Genomic DNA, 7,137 nt, shown 5'->3' with positions numbered 1-7,137 from the left:
GCACCTTCATTGAAAAACTTCTGAAAGAGTATTCCCTACTTTTAGTGGAGATTTGCTTTAGCCCTAGTCTCCTTGGGGGCCTCTTTTTTTATTTTTATTTTTTAATATTTTCACAGCCCCCAAGTCTGGTTTCTCAGCTCTTCAGTCCTGCAGTCTTGGGAAATCAGATCTTTGGATAAATGACTTCAGCTGTCTAAACTCACTGATTGTACTAATTTAAAGTGAAGCTTGTTCCTTTCGAATTACTACCCACCTCGCTACTTTTTGAAATACAAAGTGAGGTGGAACAGGAAATATTAATCAAGTATCTTTAAAATGAGTGATTCCTTTAATAGGCTACTTATTGTGCACCAGTTATATACAACACCCTGTAATGTATACTTTAGAGACTGCAAGGATGAGATTGGATATGCCCTCCGGGAACTCACAGTCTGAATGACTCTATAGCTTGATACACGAAATTCAAGCAGGGGCAAATCAAATGTTTAAAAGATTTTTATGCAAGGCCCTTTTTCCCTTCTCCCCTCTGAGAGAGATCTTACTCTTGTAACCTTAACTGTGATCAGCTCACACATGTACATTGCCAGCCTTGACTGTTCTCAACCTAATCTCACATCTTCAATTGTGTGGATGTTATCCATTACTTCCAACAAAGCACATTCCACCCCCTAAGAGAACTTGGTCATGACTTCCCATTCATTCATTCATTCATTTATTTATTTATTTATTTTTTAGAGAGAGGGAGAGAGAGAAACACCAATATGTGGCTGCCTCTTGCACACCCCCAGCTGGGGACCTGGCCTGCAGCCCAGGCATGTGCCCTGACTGGGAATCGAACCAGCGACCCTTTGGTTTGCAGGCTGGTTCTCAATCCACTGAGACACAACAGCCAGGGCCCCATTTTTTATTAATGGTACTCTCTTTAACTGATTACTCACTGTAAACCCCTTGGCTTATCATAGACTCTTTCCCCTTTTATGCTTCTATATCTGATTAGTTCTTAACTTCTTTTGGCTCTTTATTGTTAGTGTTTTTCACATCTGTCTGTTCCCATGGTTGCTCTCTTATTCAGGACATCATCATTTTGTGCCTGCATTAGTACAGTGTTCTCTCAAGTATTTTTACTGCCTCTAGTGTCTTACCCTCTCAGTTCAAGTTCATTATGCACATAAATTTTTTTGTAGAGCACACTGAACATGTCACGTCCCTGCTTCAGTTTTGTAGTGGCTTTTCATTGCCAAAGTGCTGACATTTCATTTTTAAGATTGTTTATCCTTCTCCATTAACCTTCTATCTCATATTAACTGGCTTTCTGAAGGTGAAGGATCTAGAGTTCTTCTAAACCCCAGTAACTTATTGTCTGCCTGATCATTTGTACATATGAATTATAGCTTTATATAGATTTATTCATGTGATATACTTTGAGCTTTTGTCATTTGCCAGACATGGAGTTGGGTATGGGATTACAGTAGTGAGCTACACGGACCCTTTTGGAGATTTTAGCCTAATGGAGGGAAATAAATATCAGATTGTCACACAGTTCTTTCTTTGTGAATGGAGGTTAGGGTTATGAATGAAAAATGCAGCAGGCTGTTACAAGCGTGTAGTAGGGGAATCCGATCTAATGTGGAGGGCAATGAGGAGAGTTAGGGAGGTTTTCCTGAAGAAGTGACAATGAGCTGAGAGTTCAAAGATGAGTAAGAACAAACTAGAAAAATAAAGAGTATTCCAGGCAAGGGGAACTGCTTTTGCAGAGGCCCTTGTGCCTTTAATAGTTATTCTGTCTTATATTCTTAATTAATTTATCTTTCTTAATCCCACAACTATTTCTGGCACCAGGTTGCATATTCTAGGTACTTAAATGTTTGAACTATCTGTTTGGGGGAATTGAACAAACTCTCCAGCTCTTTCTAGGCTGCACCATGATCATCCATATTGCTCTTTGGGTTCACTTAGCATTATATCAGCCTTTTCAACAAATGTATAAGTTCTCTTATAGTTCCCAAACTTTTGGATGATTTAACATTGATTGCATTTTTTAAAACTTTTTAATTTTGAAAAAATTATAGATTCATAGGAAGTTGCAAAGATGGTATACAGAGATTCTTGTGTACACTTCACCCAGTTTCCCCCATCGTTTACATTTTATATAACTGTAGTACAAATTGAAGCCAGGAGATAGATATTGGTATGTGTATTGGTGTGTATCATTTTACCACGTGTTTATTTGCATAACCACCACTACAAGTCAAGATACAGAACTAGTCTGTCATCACAAAGACCATGCAATCTCGTTGTAGTCACACCTTCCTAATCCTCCTCCCCTACTTTCTAACCCCTGGCAACCACTAACCTAACCTCTTCTTTATGTCTATCACTTTGTCACTTTTTATAAAGTTACATAAATGGAATTATACAGTATGTGACCTTTTGAGATTGGCTTCGTCACTCTATATAATACCCTTGAGATTCACCCAAGTTGTTTTGTGTATGAATAGTTCCTCTTTATTGCTAAGTAGTATTTCATAGTATGACTGTCCCATGAGTTGTTTAACCATTCACCTATTAGACCTTTGTAGTGTAAACTTTGACATTTTATTTTTCTTTTGGTAATTGAGTGCCTGACTTAGGCTTTGATTGCTGAGGCATCGAGGATGGTTGTCTCCAAAAAACATTGCCAGCCACTGGATTAGATAGGGAGCCAGGCCACCTCCCTCCATTGCGGTGCCTTTGTTTTAGAGATTTTGGCTAATTTCAATAACTGATCCTTTGGGTCATTTGTTTTTACTCTTCTCAAGCTTTAAATTCTGGTTTTTGTATTTTAAATTCACCAATATAGAGTGAGCCAATGAAACCTTAGGCTCCCAGCCTCAACCTCAATAAAAGCAAAACCCCAGACCCATGTGCATGTGTACTTCCCATTCCCTCACCCCATTATATTGCAAGTAATAAACTCTTATTTAGCTTTCTGATGGTTATTGCTGAAGGGCGTCTTGCAGCCATAGTAAGAACCACAAGGGCCTGGTCAACCACAACGTTGTTTATTGATAGAATGAGACCAGCACACAGCATTTCGGTTGTTTACAGTTTTTGGCTATTATAACCAGTTATGAACGATGATGCACAGGTTTTTGTGTGGACATAACTTTTGGTATCTCTGAGATAAATGTCCAGGAGTGCAATTGCTACGTTGTATGGCTGCTTAGTTCTTAAAGAAACCTATACATTTTCTTTTTGGGGCTGCTATACCATTTTATATTCCCACCAGTAATATATAAGAGATCCAGTTTCTCTGCACCCTCACCAGCATTTGATACTGTCATTACTTTTTATTTTAACTGTTTTGATAGATGTGTAGTGATATTTTATCATGGTCTTAATTTACATTTCCATAATCAGTAGTGTAAAACATATTTTCATTATTTATTTGCAATCCATATTTTATTGAAATATGAATGAAATGTTTCAGTGTCCTTTTGTCCATTTTCTAACTGGACTTTTTTTTTTTTTTTTTGCCTGTTAAGTTTTGAAAGCTCTCTGTCTATCCTAGGTAAGAGTCCTTTGTCAAGTGCTTTGCCACTATTTTCTCCCAGTCTGTAGCTTATCTTTTTATCTGCTTAACCGTAGGTTAAAAAACTAACTTTGCTCTGAACTTCACACCTCATACAAAAACTGATTCAAAATGTATCATAGATTTAATTGTAAAAATAAATACAACTTTAAGGGAAAAAAACAAACAAAATCTGCAGAACCTTGGCATTTGGTGAAGAATCCTTAGACATAACATCAAAAGCATGGTCGATTTTTAATTTAAAAAAATGATAATTGGACTTAAAATGAAAATGTATGTCTTGTGAAAGACTGTTAAAAGGATGATTGCATTTTATTTTGATCACTTTGTAATTATTTGAAAAAGACAAGGTAATAAAATGCTTTCGAACCACAATGTAGCTGATGCAGACAGCTGAGGCACTGATTAATTTTAATTGTCTTCTTTACAGTCTTTTCCCATTACCATTATGAATCTTTGACAAGCAGCTGTTAGAACTGCATAGTGTATTCCAAGTCTGGATATTCCTTGATTTTGTTCTGTTCTTGCTGACTATAAGTATTTTGTTAGCCTCATCATGCTGCATATTGATTTGCTCTCTTACACGGACAATTGACAATAGTTAGAAAACATTTTTCTATGAAGTTTTAAGCCTACCTATCCTATAAGCACAAATTTGGCCTCTCTTGGTTTTTAGTAATAAATGCAAACTAAACTCTGGTCAGCATATTTTAAAATTTGCCATTAGTTCCCTCTACAAGGCACCAGTAAGCACAGGGTATGTCTGGAGGTGATATGAGCTTAATATGAACTTACTGGCAATGTGTGAAGAATGGGAGATGCTCAATGTACAGTGTTTCCAGACATCTTGCTGTCTCATTAAGGAAAGATTGCCACCTGAACTCAGACAATGAGTGCTCAAGACGTTCTTTAAGCTTTACCAAGAATTAGAAACATCTTCGAATTGGGTCCCTTCGATTTCACTTGGAGATCTAACCTTCCTGTCTCCTCATTCTCTTTTAAGAATTTTAAAAGAGTGTCATGGGCCAGGAATTTCAGTGATTTTGACTTGTATCTTTTTGATGTCTGAGTTGGCAGTTGTTTTGCAGTGCCTTCTGTCATGTTGGCTTCTAGGTAAAGATATGGCATGACTGACAGAGGAGAATTTCTGTTACTTTCTGGAAGTTGGAGAACAGCTGCCTTCATTGAACAGTGTTACTGTGATCCTTGGAACAACAGGCTGCTTCAATGCTCTATCAGCATCTGTATGACACAATATGTGTTTTGACCAGTGTATGCCATGGTCATAGGCCCACTCTTGCACCTACTTTGCTGTAAAATGAGTCCTCTGGTATGAAACATCATATGGAGACCCAGTCAGTGAATCAAAATCCATAATCCCTCAGATAATGGTACAGGTTGAAGCTTTATTGACAGGAAAGGTAAACTCATACATAAAATAAATAGTGTTTATTTTTGTGAAAACCAACCAACCTCTGGCTCTTCCAGGATAGAAGAAACCTAATGTACTCCACTTGCCTTTAAGTGCTTAGTTGGTCTTCTTGATGGAATATGTCATGTCAGGAGCCCAGCATTAGTTTATGTTGGTGGTAGGTGGACATATGCTTGTGCAGTAAGTAGATCAGGCTTGTAAATGAGAGTCCATACTGTTGGACCGATGCATAGTCTCCACTTTGGCCACCATTACTATTTCATTCATGTGCTCATCATGTCTGACAACTACAGAAGCTAGCTGATGTCAGTGCACTGAGATGTTTTGTCTACCTGGGTTGTTTAGTGCCTCCTCAATGGTAAACACTATCTAGTGGGTGATAACATGATACAAAGATCTTGTGATAGTTAATTTTACATGTCAACTTGTCTGGATGACAAGGTGCCCAAATATTTGCCCCAAGGAGGATTGTTGCCATGGCAATGGCTCTGCAAGGAGAAGGGAGTTTGGCTGAAGAGTGAATTAACTACCATAATGGAGCACAGGCCAACCGGTCATTCAGCCCCTTATGATGCTTGGAGTGTTTACCCAAGTATTAGGAGTTGAGTCATAATTAAGAGAGAGTGAGAGAAACAAAAATGTCCCACTGCAAACAGACATGTTGAGGGATGGGAGTAGTGGTCAGAATGTGGGTGAAGATGTTTTGAAAGTCAATAGTGAGTGTACATGACTTTATCTTTTCCTGAGGGCTGGCAGAACCCTCCACCACTAGCTTTTGTGCAGACAGACCAGTCCCATCCCTCTGGAAAGAGGCACAACCAATGGAGCAGGCAGAACTCAATGAAGCATTCACCAAAAAGTTGGTGTCGCAATGACCCCTGAGGCCTCTTTGGCAACATACTCCAAGACTCTACATGTTCATTCTCTCTGTAACCCCGGAGTCCCATTCCTGGGAATCAGCCCAAAGGAAATCATTCTGACTCTTTAAAAAAAAAATTGCTGTTGTTCCATGGCTAAGGAGACTGTCCGCGGAAGGATGGCACATGGAAAATGTGAAAAGGCACTGGGCACTGTTATCACTCCAGATACATGTTTCCCCAGGTGCAAGGAATCCCAGAGAAAGTAATACACGAGAGCTGAAAAAGATAAAACTTTACTTCTAAAAAGCAAAAATTAATCCATATGGAATGAATAAGTTCTCCACTTGCAGAATTTGTAAAAGTTCTTTGCACTGGCCAGGATCTCATTACTGCCAGGTCTGTGCCTACAAAAAGGGTATGTGTGCAAAGTGTGGATAAAAGGTTTTGGGTAGCAAAAACTTGCAGCAAACATATTGCATCAGTGAAGTTTCTGGCTTTCTGTATAATTTTAATTTCTGTCTGGGCTTTTCAAGGTGTAACATAGGTGTTCAAGTTACAGAGTAACATGTTTTAAGAAAAACAATTAACTTTAAACCTATGAAGTTGATGGGTATTTATTCTTTTGCCCTTAAGAAATTCTGAACAGCACAGTGTAACTAGTCTTCTGCCTGAAGTTATTCTTTTCCTTACGATCATTTAATTGACCTGGAGTAAGTGGAAAATTTAACTTTTTATTTAACATTCTATATAATTTTTATTATCCTCTCCCTCAACTTTACTTATAGATTTTGCAAATGTGAGAAGGAGATTACTGATATTTTGCATTGAACTTGGCATTTAGACTTGAAATTCTTGCCTCCATCCCTTGTTGGTTGCATAGTTATTAGAATGAGCAGTCCGTTGATGAATTGTAGTTTCACAGAGTATTTATCCGAGACCATGATCACTGACTGTTTCCTACGTAATTAGCTCAGACCCAAATCAAACACAAGTTGTATTTGTGATTTTTCATTTGTTTTTGAAGCCAAAATGCCAATACATTTTATACGAGAACAAGAACACAAGGAACACCCCACAGAGGTCCAAATGAATTTGCTGGATTTCAGAAAAACACATATTTCACACATTACCTTGAATTCAAACTGTTGTGAAAGACAGGAAAAGTGTTCATCCATGATGATATGTAATGTAAATGAATCACCACTCTTTGGGAAAGCTCTTATAAACAGAAATCAAACTTTTTTTAAATCTCCTTCCCTTCACCAAGTGAACAA

The 7,137-nt window shown here is 38.0% G+C and overlaps 1 pseudogene; it reads left to right on the top strand.

Moving 5' to 3' along the window:
* The first annotated feature begins 6,039 nt into the window (after positions 1 to 6,039).
* LOC150004989 (cysteine-rich PDZ-binding protein pseudogene) lies at positions 6,040 to 6,427 on the top strand (annotated as a pseudogene).
* Positions 6,428 to 7,137: the final 710 nt, after the last annotated feature.

This window comes from Furipterus horrens, unplaced genomic scaffold, assembly GCF_987537825.1.
Source record: "Furipterus horrens unplaced genomic scaffold, mFurHor1.1.pri manual_scaffold_7, whole genome shotgun sequence".
Classification (NCBI taxonomy): Eukaryota; Metazoa; Chordata; class Mammalia; order Chiroptera; family Furipteridae; genus Furipterus; species Furipterus horrens.
The sequence above is the reverse complement of the archived record's forward strand: the minus strand, read 5'-3'. Positions and strand labels throughout refer to the sequence as shown.